The sequence below is a fragment of the Crinia signifera genome, chromosome 2 (assembly GCF_055691185.1).
Source record: "Crinia signifera chromosome 2, ASM5569118v1, whole genome shotgun sequence".
Taxonomy (NCBI): domain Eukaryota; kingdom Metazoa; phylum Chordata; class Amphibia; order Anura; family Myobatrachidae; genus Crinia; species Crinia signifera.
The window spans coordinates 17,190,311-17,207,403 of NC_139218.1; the positions used below are offsets into that span (position 1 = coordinate 17,190,311).

A 17,093-nucleotide genomic window follows, 5' to 3' on the forward strand; every position below is an offset into this window, starting at 1 on the left:
GAATAGTGTGGCGAGCGCAGCGAGCCACCGAGCCCGAAGCGTGGCGAGCGCAGCGAGCCCCGCGAGGGGACGAGGATACCTGTGAAGCCCGCGAAGGGACACGTTTACCTGTGAAGGTATCCGCGTCCCCTCGCGGGGCTCGCTGCGCTCGCCACGCTTCGGGCTCGGTGGCTCGCTGCGCTCGCCACACTATTCTATTCTCAACTCCACGCCGACGTGGATAGTGGGGGTATGAAAAGGTCGTAGGACGCGTACCGCCGCCCCTCGCGGGCTCGCTGCGCTCGCCACGCTTCGGGTTTGCGTTGATCGTGGGGTGGCGTTAACAATTGTGGGGGCCATTTCACACTTCAGGGTGGCTAATTGGCCTCTGTGGGCCATTTAACATTGTTTCCTATGGAAAAATCGTGTCAATTGAGGCATTTAACAGTAAAATCGGGTCCATTGAGAAATTTAACATTGATCTCTATGGGAAATCGCGGGCATCGCGTCGGTCGCGTCGCGGCCGTTTTTAAGTGCATTGAATGCCCGCGATGACCGCGATTTCTAGTGGCGCCGTGAAAGTACAGAAGTACCAAATTTCTTATGGAGTTCCTAATGTCCCGACAGGGGTATTAAATGAAGTGATAAAAATACTAATGCCCCCTAGTGGGCAATATCTAGTGTGACTAATTTAATAGTGCTGAATATTAAATGACTAATATGATATGTCTTCAGTGTTACTAAAATGTTTAAAAAATGTGTATATCTAAAATCAGTAATAAGTGAAATTCCTAAAGCTTCCTTGGAATATATAAGGTGAAATTCCTAATGCTCCCTATCTGTGCATGTGCTCACGTCTTATCAGCCTACAAAATGTCCCCGGGACATTTCTTCTACGTTCCATCACCTCTTTGCCACCCGGTAATGCCCATTCCGCCGGAAACGTGAAGCAGGCGAGATCCGTCGTTTCCGTAGTTGCTCAAAAACGCTCTAAGTCGCCTATGCAGGTTGCAGTGTGTGACTGCAGTCAGTACTGTGTGCAACTCTAAATCAGGCTCCCGGTGTCCGCGAGAATTTACAAGAATGATCAGATCTTTTTTTTTTTTGCATTTTCAGTCAGTCTACAAAATGGCCGCTGTACTGCAAGCTGGCTACACCAACATGCTAAGCTAAATCAACACATTGGCATTATGCTGCTATTAGGCCCAGATCTGCAGAAATGTCTGAGACAGAGATATGTTCCCAGCAGCTGCAGTGTTGTTAGCAACCTCGGCCCGTGGCTCCCGCGAGATTCTAATTAAATACACTTTTGCTTTATGGCCTTCCCAATGGATTTGCAGCTTTATAATGACCTGAAATGCTGAGATGATGATGATGTCAAAGAGGGCTGAGGTTATATGTATGCACTTCAGCCCTCATTCTGGTTGATTAGCAAGGCTGCGAATTCGCAGTCTTGCGGGTCCCCCAGACACCTCCCGCCAAAGGGAGGGTACGCAGTACACTGAAATTCTGGGACAAAATAAAAAGTGAAAAACTCATGTCAACTTTTTGACTGTCGAACTAATGCTTGCATACCTCCCAACTGTCACGATTCCGTCGGGACAGTCCCGATTTTCGGGTCCTGTCCCGACGTCCCACCCGCGGCAGGCATTGTCCCGCTGCGGGGGGGTGGCAGTTGGGAGACCCCCCAATGTAGTAGAATAGACGCTGTGCACATGCGCACAGCGTCTATTCTCGTATGAAAATGAGGTCGCGGCTAATTAGCATAAGCCGCGCCCTCATTTGCATATGCCACGCCCCCTTTTCGGGCGCTCGCGCGGCTTCGCCGCGCGAGTGTCCCTATTTCTTCCAATGAAAAGTTGGGAGGTATGTGCTTGTGTCCCCAAGCAGCACAGAGTATATCAGGAGATTAATGATGTGATAGTGAGGACAGGGCTGCATGTGACAGGGGCAGTGACATGATGTGAGAAGGGGAATGGGGGCAACAGGAAGTCACAGACTGAGAGATATATAGTGGGAGGAGCAGGGTCCCCAGCAGCACAGAGTATATCAGGAGATGAGGGATGTGTCAGTGAGGGCAGGGCTGCATGTGACAGGGGCAGTGACATGATGTGAGGAGGGGAATGGAGGGAGCAGGAAGCCACAGACTGAGAGTTATATAGTGGGAGGAGCAGGGTCCCCAGCAGCACAGAGTATATCAGGAGATGAGGGATGTGTCAGTGAGGACAGGGCTGCATGTGACAGGGACAGTGACATGATATGATGGGAATGGGGGCAGCAGGAAGCCACAGACTGAGAGTTATATAGTGGGAGGAGCAGGGCCCCCAGCAGCACAGAGTATATCAGGAGATAAGTGATGTGTCAGTGAGGACAGGGCTGCATGTGACAGGGGCAGTGACATGATGTGAGGAGGGGAATGGGGGCAGCAGGAAGCCACAGACTGAGAGTTATATAGTGTGAGGAGCCGGGTCCCCAGCAGCACAGAGTATATCAGGAGATGAGTGATGTGTCAGTGAGGACAGGGCTGCATGTGACAGGGGCAGTGACATGATGTGAGGAGGGGAATGGAGGCAGCAGGAAGCCACAGACTGAGAGTTATATAGTGGGAGGAGCAGTGACCCCAGCAGCACATAGTATATCAGGAGATGAGTGATGTGTCAGTGAGGACAGGGCTGCATGTGACAGGGGCAGTGACATGATGTGAGGAGGGGAATGGAGGCAGCAGGAAGCCACAGACTGAGAGTTATATAGTGGGAGGAGCAGGGTCCCCAGCAGCACAGATTATATCAGGAGATGAGGGATGTGTCAGTGAGGACAGGGCTGCATGTGACAGGGGCAGTGACATGATATGATGGGAATGGGGGCAGCAGGAAGCCACAGACTGAGAGTTATATAGTGGGAGGAGCAGGGCCCCCAGCAGCACAGAGTATATCAGGAGATAAGTGATGTGTCAGTGAGGACAGGGCTGCATGTGACAGGGGCAGTGACATGATGTGAGGAGGGGAATGGGGGCAGCAGGAAGCCACAGACTGAGAGTTATATAGTGTGAGGAGCCGGGTCCCCAGCAGCACAGAGTATATCAGGAGATGAGTGATGTGTCATTGAGGACAGGGCTGCATGTGACAGGGGCAGTGACATGATGTGAGGAGGGGAATGGAGGCAGCAGGAAGCCACAGACTGAGAGTTATATAGTGGGAGGAGCAGTGACCCCAGCAGCACATAGTATATCAGGAGATGAGTGATGTGTCAGTGAGGACAGGGCTGCATGTGACAGGGGCAGTGACATGATGTGAGGAGGGGAATGGGGGCAGCAGGAAGCCACAGACTGAGAGTTATATAGTGGAAGGAGCAGGGTCCCCAGCAGCACAGATTATATCAGGAGATGAGGGATGTGTCAGTGAGGACAGGGCTGCATGTGACAGGGGCAGTGACATGATATGATGGGAATGGGGGCAGCAGGAAGCCACAGACTGAGAGTTATATAGTGGGAGGAGCAGGGCCCCCAGCAGCACAGAGTATATCAGGAGATAAGTGATGTGTCAGTGAGGACAGGGCTGCATGTGACAGGGGCAGTGACATGATGTGAGGAGGGGAATGGGGGCAGCAGGAAGCCACAGACTGAGAGTTATATAGTGTGAGAAGCCGGGTCCCCAGCAGCACAGAGTATATCAGGAGATGAGTGATGTGTCAGTGAGGACAGGGCTGCATGTGACAGGGGCAGTGACATGATGTGAGGAGGGGAATGGAGGCAGCAGGAAGCCACAGACTGAGAGTTATATAGTGGGAGGAGCAGGGTCCCCAGCAGCACAGAGTATATCAGGAGATAAGTGATGTGTCAGTGAGGACAGGGCTGCATGTGACAGGGGCAGTGACATGATGTGAGGAGGGGAATGGAGGCAGCAGGAAGCCACAGACTGAGAGTTATATAGTGGGAGGAGCAGTGACCCCAGCAGCACATAGTATATCAGGAGATGAGTGATGTGTCAGTGAGGACAGGGCTGCATGTGACAGGGGCAGTGACATGATGTGAGGAGGGGAATGGGGGCAGCAGGAAGCCACAGACTGAGAGTTATATAGCGGGAGGAGCAGGGCCCCCAGCAGCACAGAGTATATCAGGAGATTAGTGATGTGTCAGTGAGGACAGTGCTGCATGTGACAGGGGCAGTGACATGATGTGAGGAGGGGAATGGAGGCAGCAGGAAGCCACAGACTGAGAGTTATATAGTGGGAGGAGCAGGGTCCTCAGCAGCACAGAGTATATCAGGAGATGAGGGATGTGTCAGTGAGGACAGGGCTGCATGTGACAGGGGCAGTGACATGATGTGAGGAGGGGAATGGAGGCAGCAGGAAGCCACAGACTGAGAGTTATATAGTGGGAGGAGCAGGGTCCCCAGCAGCACAGAGTATATCAGGAGATGGGTGATGTGTCAGTAAGGACAGGGCTGCATGTGACAGGGGCAGTGATATGATGTGAGGAGGGGAATGGAGGCAGCAGGAAGTCACAGACTGAGAGTTATATAGTAGGAGGAGCAGGGTCCCCAGCAGCACAGAGTATATCAGGAGATGAGGGATGTGTCAGTGAGGACAGGGCTGCATGTGACAGGGACAGTGACATGATATGATGGGAATGGGGGCAGCAGGAAGCCACAGACTGAGAGTTATATAGTGGGAGGAGCAGGGCCCCCAGCAGCACAGAGTATATCAGGAGATTAGTGATGTGTCAGTGAGGACAGGGCTGCATGTGACAGGGGCAGTGACATGATGTGAGGAGGGGAATGGGGGCAGCAGGAAGCCACAGACTGAGAGTTATATAGTGGGAGGAGCCGGGTCCCCAGCAGCACAGAGTATATCAGGAGATGAGGGATGTGTCAGTGAGGACAGCGCTGCATGTGACAGGGGCAGTGACAGGATGTGAGGAGGGGAATGGGGGCAGCAGGTAACCACAGACAGAGTTATATAGTTAGAGGAACAGGGTCCCCAGCAGCACAGAGTATATCAGGAGATGAGTGATATGCCAGTGAGGACAGGCTGCATGTGACAGGGGCAGTGACATGATATAAGGAGGGGAATGAAGGCATTTTTAGTGCTGTCTAAATAAAGGACATCAATAAATATATTTCCTGCCACATAGCGGATTTTAATGACCAGTATACTGCATAACTTTCTATGTGTCACAATGTTGCTTGTTATTTTCTCTATCCCCAGACAGATCTCTTGACAAGTTACTGGAAAAAGCTGCCAAACAATCTAACAGACACAAATAGGATCTGGTGCCACTTCCCTGCGCAGGCGAGTGCGCCCGGTTATTTCATGTACTTGTCACTGTGACAAGACTTTACACGCGCTCTGAATGCCAGGTCCCTCAGCTCCTTATTAACTTGTTTTTCCTTCTGTAAACATAACTTGTGCGTAACTGGTAGTTGATGTTACCGAGGGAAACAGAACACCTGAAAGACATTGAACTATACAGTAGCCAGGGCCCTGTATGAATGGTCTGCTGGCAATAGGCTGTGGCACAAGTGAAAAGGAACAATGAGGGGCAGTGTTCCAGTGAGACATCATTTTCAGCATCGAAGCTCGCTTACAATATTGTAGGCCGGCATTTTGCAGGCAGAAATATTAATGGCAGTTATATTACTGACAGGGCTGAAGGCAAAAGTGGGCACGGTGGCATCTTTCTGTGACTTTATGCAGATGCCACTACAAACCCCTGCCCTAGCGCACAGTCTGATTTACGGGTGCGTATGGGGGGGTGAGGATCGTTTTATCGACCACACTTAGGTCGACAGTCATTAGGTTGACACCGGTGGATCGACAGGTGGCAAGATCGACAGGGTTCTAGGTCGACATGGGTTTAGGTCGACACATGCGTTAGGTCGACATGTCAACATGGGTTTTTCCACAGTTTTTTTCACCCAAATGTAGACACAGTCGACATGGACACAGTTGAAAGCAAACCGCAGCCCCTCGCTATGCTTTGGACACAAGTTTATTCTCACACCACGCCCTAGTGGATGGTAGGGCATGAAATACCACCTGTCGGCACATGTCTGCTCAAAAAACAGTGAAAAAACCCATGTCGACCTAACGACCTGTCGACCGAACGCATGTGTCGACCTAAACCCATGTCGACCTTGCCTGTTGACACAACTGTGTCGACCTAATGACTGTCGACAATACGACCGTATCCCATATGGGGTACGTATTCCACTGGGTCCACCTCTGTCAGGGGTCATCCTGGCTAGAGCACCTCTAAAGGGGCATAAAACAGGGCAATTTCAGACCCATTTCTAAGCTATCTGCTATCTAATACCTGTAGTTTTACTTTACATGTATTACGCGTCCGCTCGCCACGCTTTCGGGCTCGGTGGCTCGCTGCGCTTGCCACACTATATAGAGTTAACTCCACGCCGACATGGATAGTGGGGGTATCAAAAGGTCGGAGGACGCGTACCGCCGCCCCTCACGGGCTCGCTGCGCTCGCCGCGCTTCGGGTTGCCGTTGATAGTGGGGGCGGCGTGGGGCTACAATTAATATTGTAAGCACCCATTAGGGTGCTTATACAATTAAAAATCTTATATGGGGGCCAATTAACATTGAAAGCAACCATTAGTGTGCTTATACAATTTAAAATCTCATCTCATTGTATGCCATATATTGTATAAGATGCCATAAGATGGAAATCGTGGGCGCCGTGCTAATACACAAGTACCGGTTGGTATTAGTTAGCGCTCACCTCTGTACCACAACCAGGACCCGGGCTGCTGCTGCTGCCGGGACCACATCCAGTACGTGGGTGTGTTGTGTGCGTGCACTGCAGGAAGCCAGGGCACGCAGCCAGTGTGTGGTGTGCAGGTGTCACTCCACGGGGGGCGGGGATGGGCGATGCAGCGGTGGCCGCGAAGTTGACGCTCCCTTCCATACCATCCAGGGGGGGGACGGGACACCTGCTCCATCTTCTACCCTCCAATGCCTAAAGCTGCCTAACAGCACAATGGGGGAAATTTACTAAGATGTGTATTCTACTTCACATGTGATGTTGCTATGGGCAACAATCAGATCTGCCTACTATCTTCTAGAGCAGTGGTTCCCAACCCTGGTCCTCAAGTACCCCCAACAGTGCACATTTTCCAGATCACCCAGCAGTTGCACTGATTATTCAGACACATTTTAAAAGATCCACAGGTGGATAATTATGTCACTTGTGATTCTGTGTGGAGACCTGGAAAACGTGCATTGTTGGGGGTACTTGAGGACCAGGGTTGGGAACCACTGTTCTAGAGGGTGCTAAATAAATAAGAAGTAGATTCTGATTGGTTTCCCATAGCAACATCACATGTGAAGTAGAATACACATCTTAGTAATTTTCCCCCAATGCCTTTTTCAAAACCTGTGCAGTTGCTCTTCCCTGCCTGGGGCGTCGCTCTCTGCTGTGGTGCTCCTAGCACAGGTTTGGGCTGCATATTAGTGCTAAAATGCAGACCGCACTGTGCTAGAAGCACAACAGCAGAGAGTGACGCCCCAGGCAGGGAAGAGCAACTGAACAGGTTTTGAAAGATGCAGGGTGCTAGAATGAACATTACATACACACAGCCGATGGTTTGTGTACATCTGGTGTTCGCCATGCTTCAGGCAAGGTGCCCTGCTCTGTTACCGCGACGCTTGGCCCAGGTTATTATTATTGTAAATCCTTGTGGATAATAAATGATGAGAAGGGTGAGAGAAAAGAATAACTAAAACTTGTGTCAATTATATGCGTCGACTGTTGTTGTATGTTGACAACCTATTATCCGGGAGCCATCTAGATAAAGCAGGATAGGGTTTACTGGGAATGAATAGTGTATAACATTAAACATGGCATGCATGAGTGCATTATAACCACTAGAAAGGCTAAAGTTCAACAACAGATGGACTCATCGAGTCGTAAAACAAACAGTACAAGTGCTCGGCCTGGAAAGTGCTTTGGCTCGGTCCATTTTCCCCTATGCTGTAAGGCCCCATCGCAAAGGTAAAAAATGAATATAGCACGTTACTTTTAGAGGGAAGGTGGCCCCTTTTCAGCTCTGGGCCCAAATCAATCAGATTCTACTTCTTATTTAATTAGCTCCTAGATAGATAATAGATAACATCTAATTAGTTGTTATGGGCAACATTTCATATTCAATAAAACTTCCATCTAGTAAATGAGCCTCTTGGTGTTCATTCTAGCACCCTCTATCGTTCAAAAACCTGTGCAGTTTCTCTTCGGTGTCACTCTGCTGTGCTGCTTCTAGCACAGGTATGGTCTGCACATCAGTGCTGAAATACAGGCCACACCGTGCTAGAATCACCACAGCAGAGAGTGACACCCCAGGCAGGGAAAGGAACTGCATGAGTTTTGAAAGATGGAGGGTGCTAGAATGAACAGTAGTAATACTTTTCCCCCTATGATGACATATAGGGCTTTATTCGAGTTCACGCTTTCTGACAAATTCCTTCTTACAGGTGGACAAAACCATGTGCACTGCAGGGGGGAAGATGTAAAATGTGCAGAGATAATTAGATTTGGGTGAGTTATTTTGTTTCTGTGCAGGGTAAATACTGGCTGCATTATTTTTACACTGCAATATAGATCTCACTTTGAAGTAAAACCCCACCCAAATCTAATTCTCTCTGCACAAGTTACATCTGCCCCACCTGCAGTGCACATGGTTTTGTCCATCTAAGAAGGATTTTGTCAGAAAGAGTGAACTAGAATAAGGCCCATAATCCCTACCGGAGCTGGGACACTGAGCACAGGTAGAAGCCGGGATTTTCTGTACTTACCCCCATTTATACATGAGGAATGACCTGGGTTATTCACCCTTCACACCGAATCCTCGTTACAGACCAACCGTAGGGTTCAAAGGAATAACAGGGTAAGTAGACAGCGTGAATGCAGAGAGGCTGAGGTCAGGAGGGTGGATCGGATGGGACACGGCGTAATGACCCTGGCACACAAAGGCCAGCAACCTTGTTTGGCACAATGCTATTGAGCACTGAGTCAGTTATCGCTAGGTAGTGGAGACTGTACATTTGTTTGCACCCCTTTCCACAGAGGACTGGACCTGACGATCATCCACACAGGTTTTAAACTTGCTGCACATCCTGGTCAGTTTAGGTGTTCACCTCACTAGATATTACGGGGGAAATTTACTAAAGGAAATTTGTAAAAAATAGGTGTATTTGTATCCAGAAATACACTTATTTTTGACATTTACTATCCCGAATATACGGCAATTCGTATTCGTATTGATAGCACATCAATACGAATAGCCGTATTTTCGGGATAGTAAATGTCAAAAATAAGTGTATTTCTGGATACAAATACACCTATTTTTTTTACAAATTTCCTTTAGTAAATTTCCCCCTACGTCCTGGAATTTGAAGGAAAAAAAGGGATTTTTGTAAGAACTTACCGTTCGAATCCCTTTCTCTGATATGGTCCTGGTGACACAGCTCAACATTGGGATGTAAGAGGGTCCGCAGGAGCCAGGCACCTATCCTAAAGCTTTTGGAGGGTAGGCTCCTCCCTTCTGCATCCCAGACTCTTCAGTTCAATCTTTCAAAGCCACTGGAATACATTAACTCAGTACAAACGCCTGCACATATTTTATGCACAATATCAAAATTAACTTCTCAACCATATATAACATGAAACATCATGAACTTGGCATACTTACTGAGCGTAAGGGAGGGATCACTGTGTCACCAGGACCATATCAGAGAAAGGTATTCGAACGGTAAGTTCTTACAAAAATCCCTTTTTCTCTTTCAATAGTCCTGGTGACACAGCTCAACATTGGGACGTTCCAGAGCCGGTCCTTTGGGTGGGTACGCTCAGGTCTGCAGCTCTCATCACTGCTCGCCCGAATGATGCGTCCTCCAACACGAACTCATGGAACCTATAGAATTTGGCAAAAGTATGAACAGATGACCAAGTGGCAGCCCTGCAAACCTGCTCAGCTGTTGCCCCATGTCGAACCGCCCAAGAGGTGGCGACTGACCTGGTGGTATGCGCATTAATCCTGGCCGGCACAGGCCTACCAACTTTAGTATATGCAAAAGAAATTACAGAGCGCAACCACCTAGCGATGGTCTGCTTAGAAGCAGGCCAACCAATTTTGTGTACATCATACAAAACCAACAAGGTATCAGTCTTCCTGACACTCTTTACTCTGTCCACATAAATGCGCAAGGCGCGCACAACATCCAAATTCCTCAATTTGTCCCTTTTCCTTGAACCCTCTGAGGGTTGAAACACAGGCAGAACTATCTCCTGATTTAAATGAAAAGCAGAGAATACTTTTGGTAAAAATTGGGGTACTGTCCGAAGGACAGCCCTATCATCATGAATTATAAGGAAGGGAGACTTGCAGGACAATGCTCCCAACTCCGATACTCTTTTTGCTGACGCCACTGCCAACAGAAATACCAGTTTCCATGTAAGGAATTTAAGGTCAGCCGACCTTAACGGCTCAAAAGGCGCCTTTTGAAGGCACTCCAGAACCAGAGATAAATCCCATGGTGCTACTGGTTGTTTGTAGGGAGGTTTCAATCGAGAAACCCCCTGTAGGAAGGTCTGTACTTCCGGTAACAATGCTATCCTTTTTTGGAAATAAATTGACAAGGCCGAGATCTGCACTTTGAGTGACTGAAGGCTTAACCCAGAGGAAAAGCCATCCTGCAAAAACTCCAACAATTTAGCCAATCTAAATTGCGATGTATGAGATTTCTGCCTCTCACACCATCGAATATAGGTCTTCCAGACCCTATAATAATTTGCAGAAGACACTGATTTTCTAGCTTTAATCAAAGTGTTAACCACAGCCTCTGAGAACCCTTTGTTCTTCAAGATGGCGGTTTCAACAGCCAAGCCGTCAAATTTAACTGAGCTGAATCCAGATGGTTGAACGGTCCTTGGTTTAGGAGGTCTGACCTCAGAGGTAGACGCCACGAGTCCACAGACAATCTCTGAAGCCTCGAGTACCAGGGCCTCTTTGGCCAATCTGGGGCCACTAAAATCACCTGGATTGCTTGGGCCTGGATCTTTTTCAGAACTCTTGCCAGCATTGGGACTGGCGGAAAAACATAAAGAAGATTCCCCTCCCAGGGTATAGTCATAGCATCCACCGCTTCTGCCAGTGGATCCCTCGTCCTGGCATAGAACCTGGGTACCTGATGGTTGAACCTGGATGCCATCAGGTCCACCTCCGGAGTTCCCCATTTCAGTGTAATCTGATAAAATACTTGTGGGTTCAGGCTCCATTCTCCTTCCATCAGCTTCTCCCTGCTCAGGAAGTTGGCCTCTATATTCTCCACTCCTGGTATGAATATCGCTGATAACGCTGGAACCTTCTGTTCCGCCCAGCTGAAAATCCGGGACACCTCCCACATAGCCAGTTTGCTGCGTGTGCCTCCCTGGTGATTCAGATATGCCACAGCTGTGGCGTTGTCAGTCTGAATCCTTAAAGGGAGCCCTTGCAATCTTTCTCCCGCCAGAGAAATCACCTTCCACACAGCTCTCAGTTCCAGGATGTTGATCGGTAAGGCAGACTCCTCCGAAGTCCACAAGCCCTGCAGACGCAGATCCAAGACCACTGCCCCCCAGCCCCTGAGGCTGGCATCTGTAGTGACTACCAGCCAGCTCCAGGACTGCAGGGACCGGCCCCACTGAAGGGAATCCACCTCCGTCCACCATTTCAGGGAGGATCGAGTTTCTGGAGACAACACCATTTGTTCTGACTTCATGGTCAGAGTATTTCCTGACCAGGCTGTCAGAATGTTCCACTGGAACACTCGAGAGTGGAACCTGGCGAACTGTAACGTCTCGAAAGACGCCACTATCTTCCCCAGAAGTTTGAGGCACCTCCATACTGATGTGCTCCGAGACCCGAGGATCTCCTGTACCAAGGCAGCCAGATCCCTGGCCTTTGCCTCTGGTAGAAATACCCGATGTAGGTGGGTATCCAGTACAACTCCCAAGAATTGGAGTCTCTGTGACGTCACCAACTGAGACTTTTGTACATTTAAAAGCCAGCCGTGAGCTTGCAAAAACCCGATGGCTTCTGCCAAGTGACTCTTCAATTTTTCTGCTGACTCTGCTTTGAACAGCAGGTCGTCCAAATATGGAATCACCGTGATTCCCCTCAGTCGAAGCGCTGCCGCCATTACTGACATTATTTTGGTGAATACCCTTGGCGCTGTGGCCAGACCGAAGGGCAACGCCTGGAATTGCAAATGCAGGTCTCCTATCGCAAACCTCAATAGAGCCTGATGTTCTGGGTGGATGGGAACATGAAGGTATGCGTCCTGGACATCCATGGACGCCAACAATTCTCCCTGGTCCAGGCTTAGTAGCACCGACCGTAGAGACTCCATTTTGAAATGGTCTACCCACAAATGGACATTCAATGACTTTAAGTTTAGAATCGGCCTGAAAGACCCGTCTGGTTTGGGCACCAAAAACAGGGTGGAATAAAAGCCTTTTTTCCACTCCGCTCTGGGGACCGGGACTACTATGCCCTTCTCTAAGAGAGAGTGAGCCGCTCCCAAAAGAGCCGTACGGAGCCGAGCCCTTTGGTAGTGGTGTGGGAATGAATCTTCTCGGCGGAAGACCCCTGAAGGGAATTCTGTAACCCTGGGATACAATTTCTAACACCCAAGGATCCCGGTCTAACAATGCCCATGCGTCTCTGAACCCTGTCAGACGTCCCCCCACCTTGACCACCGCCGGGCAAAACCCTTGGTAGTCATGCGGAGGGTTTGTCCTCTCCTTTTGTGTTTGGTTTCTTATGAAAGGAACCAAATTTAGACTTTGGGGCCTTGCCCCTGGAGGACTGAAACTTTCCCCTAAAAGACTGCCCTCGAAAGGACGCACCTCCTCTAGGGGAGGGCCGAAAGGACGGCCTGAAAGCAGAAAACCTTGATGTCTGCTTGGCTGCAGGAGCTGGCAGAAAGGTACTTTTGCCACCTGTGGCCTGCTTGATAATCTCCTTCAGTTCAGAACCAAATAACAGCTTTCCTTTAAAAGCTAATGACTCTAAGGCTTTCTTAGACTCATTATCTGCCTTCCAAGCCTTAAGCCAGAGCACTCTCCTGGCATTTACAGACACTGTGGAAACTCTGGCAACCATTTTGAGAGCTTCCTCCTCAGCCTCCAGTACATACTCTGCCGCTGCTTTAAGCTTCTCCGCAAGCAATAACACACAAGGATCAGCATGTAAAATAGTGCAAAAATCACTTGCCCACACAATCATGGCCTTAGAGACCCAGGCTGAAGCAATCAGAGGGCGTAAGGTGTATCCCACCCCTTCAAATATTGCCTTGAGGTTTCCCTCCAGCTTTTTGTCTACGGGGTCCTTAAAAGCTGCTCCCCCTTGCACTGGTAGCACAGTGGCTTTTGACAAATGTGCCACAGAAGCATCTACCACTGGAACTTTCTCCCAGAGATCTGCATGAGCCTCAGGCATGGGGTATAAACTGAGGAATCTCTTTGGCATTTGCAGCCTTTTATCGGGCGTTTTCCACGCTCCTTCCAATAAATCCTGTAAACCTTCATCTGCCGGGAAGGTAACAGCTTCCTTACGCTGCCGTTTAAACACACCTTTTGCAGGGGTTTTATCTTCCACAGACAAATTCAAAGCCTGTTTAACAGCAGTGATCAAATCCTCCACCCCTGCGGCTGAGGAGTCTTCAAAATCATCACCCTGCTCCCAGGGAATCTCTTATATATTTAGCCAGATCTGTCACTCAACCCCTGTGGAGAACGTTCCTGTGTAGAACAGTTTCACTTTCCTGTGTCTGACGTTCCACCCCCTTGACATCACCTCCCCCCGCCCAGCCAGGGCTAAAGTACACGCCCACCATCCACCATTACTCCACAGCCACCATCCACCATTACTCCTGCACATCCCTACCCTCTGCCAGGACCCCCGCGACCCCCCTCCCGCGATTTGCGGGACCCCCCCGCGACCGCCACACCCGCGATTCGCGGGACCCCCCCTGACCCCCCCTCCCGCGAATCGCGGGACCCCCGCGACCCCTCCCGCGAATCGCGGGACCCCCGCGACCCCCCTCCCGCGATTCGCGGGACCCCCGCGACCCCCCCTCCCGCGATTTGCGGAACCCCCGTGACCCCCCCTCCCGCCATTCGCAGGACCCCGCACCCCCCCTCCCGCGATTCGCTGGACCCCCGCTTTCCACCCTCCCGCAAGTCGCGGGACCCCCGCGCCCCCCCCCCCTCCCGTGATTCGCGGGACCCCCGCGAACCCCCCCTCCCGCGATTCGCGGGACCCCCGCGACCCCCCTCCCACGATTCGCGGGACCCCCGCGACCACCCCGGTATCCGGACTATTGTTAGACAGCACTTACATCGACAGCCATTACATCGACACCATTAATTCGACACCTCAATAGGTCGACATGGTTTTAGGTCGACATACCATTAGGTCGACATGTCATTATGTCGACAGCTCATTAGGTCGACAGCTCATTAGGTCGACATGTTTTAGGTCGACACTGCCATTAGGTCGACAGTGTCTATGTCGACAGTCAAAAGGTCGACATGGGTTTTTTCACTGTTTATTGAGCCGACATGTGCCGACAGGCGGTATTTCATGCCCTACTATCCACTAGGGCGTGGTGGGAGAATAAAATAGTGTGCCGAGCTCAGCGAGGCACCGTGCCCAAAGCATAGCGAGCGGCTGCGGTACACTTCAAACTGTGTCCATGTCGACTGTGTCGACATTTCGGCCAAAAAACAGCGAAAAAAACCCATGTCGACCTTTTGACTGTCGACATAAACTCTGTCGACCTAATGGCAGTGTCGACCTAAAAACATGTCGACCTAATGAGCTGTCGACCTAATGAGCTGTCGACATAATGACATGTCGACCTAATGGTATGTCGACCTAAAACCATGTCGACCTATTGAGCTGTCGAACTAATGGTGTCGATGAAATGGCTGTCGATGTAAGTGCTGTCTAATATCCGTCCCAGACCCGACCACCCCCTCCCGCGATTCGCTGGACCTCCGCGACCACCCCCTCCCGCGAAAAGCGGGACCTCAGCGACCCCTCCCTCCCGCGAGCCCCCTCCCGCGATTCGCAGCACCCCTGCATCCTCCCCTCCCGTGATTCGCGGGACCCCTGCGACCACCCCTCCCGGCATTAAAAGGGCCCCGCGCGACCCCCCCTCCCGCGATTCACGGCACCCCCCCCCCTACTATGATTTGCGACCCCCCTCCCGCAATTCGCGCCGCCCCCTCCCGCGATTCACGGAACCCCCCGTAGCACCCTCCTCCCGCGATTTGCGGGCCCCCTAGGCACTTCTCGCGATTTGCGACCGCCCCCTAATTCACACATTCGGGGACCCCACCTCCCGCGATTCATGCCCCCCTCACGCAATTCACGGCACCCCCCACACCCCCCTTCCTGCGATTCGCAACCCCTCACGACCCCCCCTCCCGCGATTCACAAAACCCCCCGTAGCGCCCCCCTCCCGCGATTTGCGGGCCCCCTCGGCACCTCTCGCGATTTGCGACCGCCCCGTAATTCACACATTCGGGGACCCCCCCTCCCGCGATTCATGCCCCCCTCACGCAATTCACGGCACCCCCCAAACCCCCCACCACGACCCCCCCTCCCGCGATTCACGGACCCCCGCACCACCCCCCTGCGCCCACCCTCCCTTGATTCACGCCCCCCTCATGCAATTCACGGCAACCCACCACACCCCCCCTCCTGCAATTCGCAGCCCCCCCACGACCCCCGCCTCCTGCGATTCATGACCCCTCCCGCGATTCACAGACCCCCGCACCACCCCCCCTTGACTCACGTCAACCCCACGCGCCCCTCCCGCAATTCACGGACCTCCGCAACCCCCCCTCCCGCAATTCACTAACCCCGACAACCCCCCTCCCGCAATTTGCGGACCCCCCTTCCCACGATTCAAGCGCCCCCGCCCATGATTTGCGGACCCCCGCCCCCTCCCGCTAACCACGGATCCCCACACACCACCCCCCCTCCCGCAATTTGCAGACCCCCCAGACCCCCTTCCGGCAATTCCACCCCCCAGCGGACCACCGCGGCCCCCGCTCCCGCATTTCACGTACCCCCGTGACAATGGGGGATCCTGTACCACCACAAGCAGGTACCGCCCCTAGGTGGGAAATCCGGCCCTGGCTGCCGCACTGCAGGTTTCCCCACTGCCCTCTGCACCAGCGCCACAACTTTTATCAATGTCTTGCCCACATACCACTATTATACAGCCTCCTGCTCTCATGCACGCTCACTCCCTCCCAGTGGGAGGAGACGCTCACCCACTGCCGGGAGCTGCATACTGTCCCCCACCCTCCTCCAGTTCTAGGGATGCCCATCGACCATCAATGATTTTCAAATAATCGATGGTTTATGGCCAATGTTGAATACTTTTGCCATCAATGTGGGAGGACACTGCCCTGCCTCCTGTTCTCCTGCCCCGTAACTTCCGCCAGTGGAGACCCGCTCACCCTGTGTTGCCCACATTCCCCTATCATGCTTTACCGCCCAGCCTCCTGCTCTCATGCACCCTAACTCCCACCCAGTCGGAGGAGACACTGACTCCTGTATTTCTGTGCTGTCACGCTGGACCCTCACCCACTGGCAGAAGCTGCACAGTGTCCACCACCCTCTTTAGTCCCCCGTATGCCCACACACCCCTATCACTACCCAGCTTCCTGCTCTCCTGAACCGTATCTTCCACCACTGGGTAATCGCTGACGCTTTGTTGCCCACATACCCCTATCATGCCTCATATCCCAGCCCAGTATGAGGAATTTGGGGGGATAGGAGGTGGGTGTTCCGCACACAATTCAATTTGTTCTCCGGTGATTCTTGGAGGTAAGATGGTGGTGCCGCCTATTGTTCATATATTTCAAAACTCGGCGGAGGGTGCTATCCAGGCAAATTATGTATAATGTAGGGGATGGGACAGAAGAAGTATTGCTCCCAGCCTCCTGCTCTCATGCACCCTAACTCCCACCCAGTAGGAGGAGACACTGACTCAGGGCCACCGTCCGGTACTCCTGTGCTGCCACGCTGGACCCTCACCCACTG

At 51.7% G+C, this 17,093-nt stretch overlaps 1 protein-coding gene across 2 annotated transcripts in view; it reads right to left on the reverse strand.

The window, feature by feature from the left end:
- The window catches only part of UMODL1 (uromodulin like 1), a 72,204-nt gene that overhangs the window by 36,596 nt on the left and 18,515 nt on the right, over window positions 1-17,093 (reverse strand). Inside the window, exon 1 of one of the 2 annotated variants that reach the window (XM_083171647.1) lies at window positions 8,785-9,136. The exons of the other annotated variant lie outside the window; for it this stretch is intronic. The gene's annotated coding sequence lies outside the window, so the exon portion shown is untranslated. Of the gene's footprint in view, window positions 1-8,784; window positions 9,137-17,093 lie in introns of those variants that run through there. 2 annotated transcript variants of the gene reach the window in all.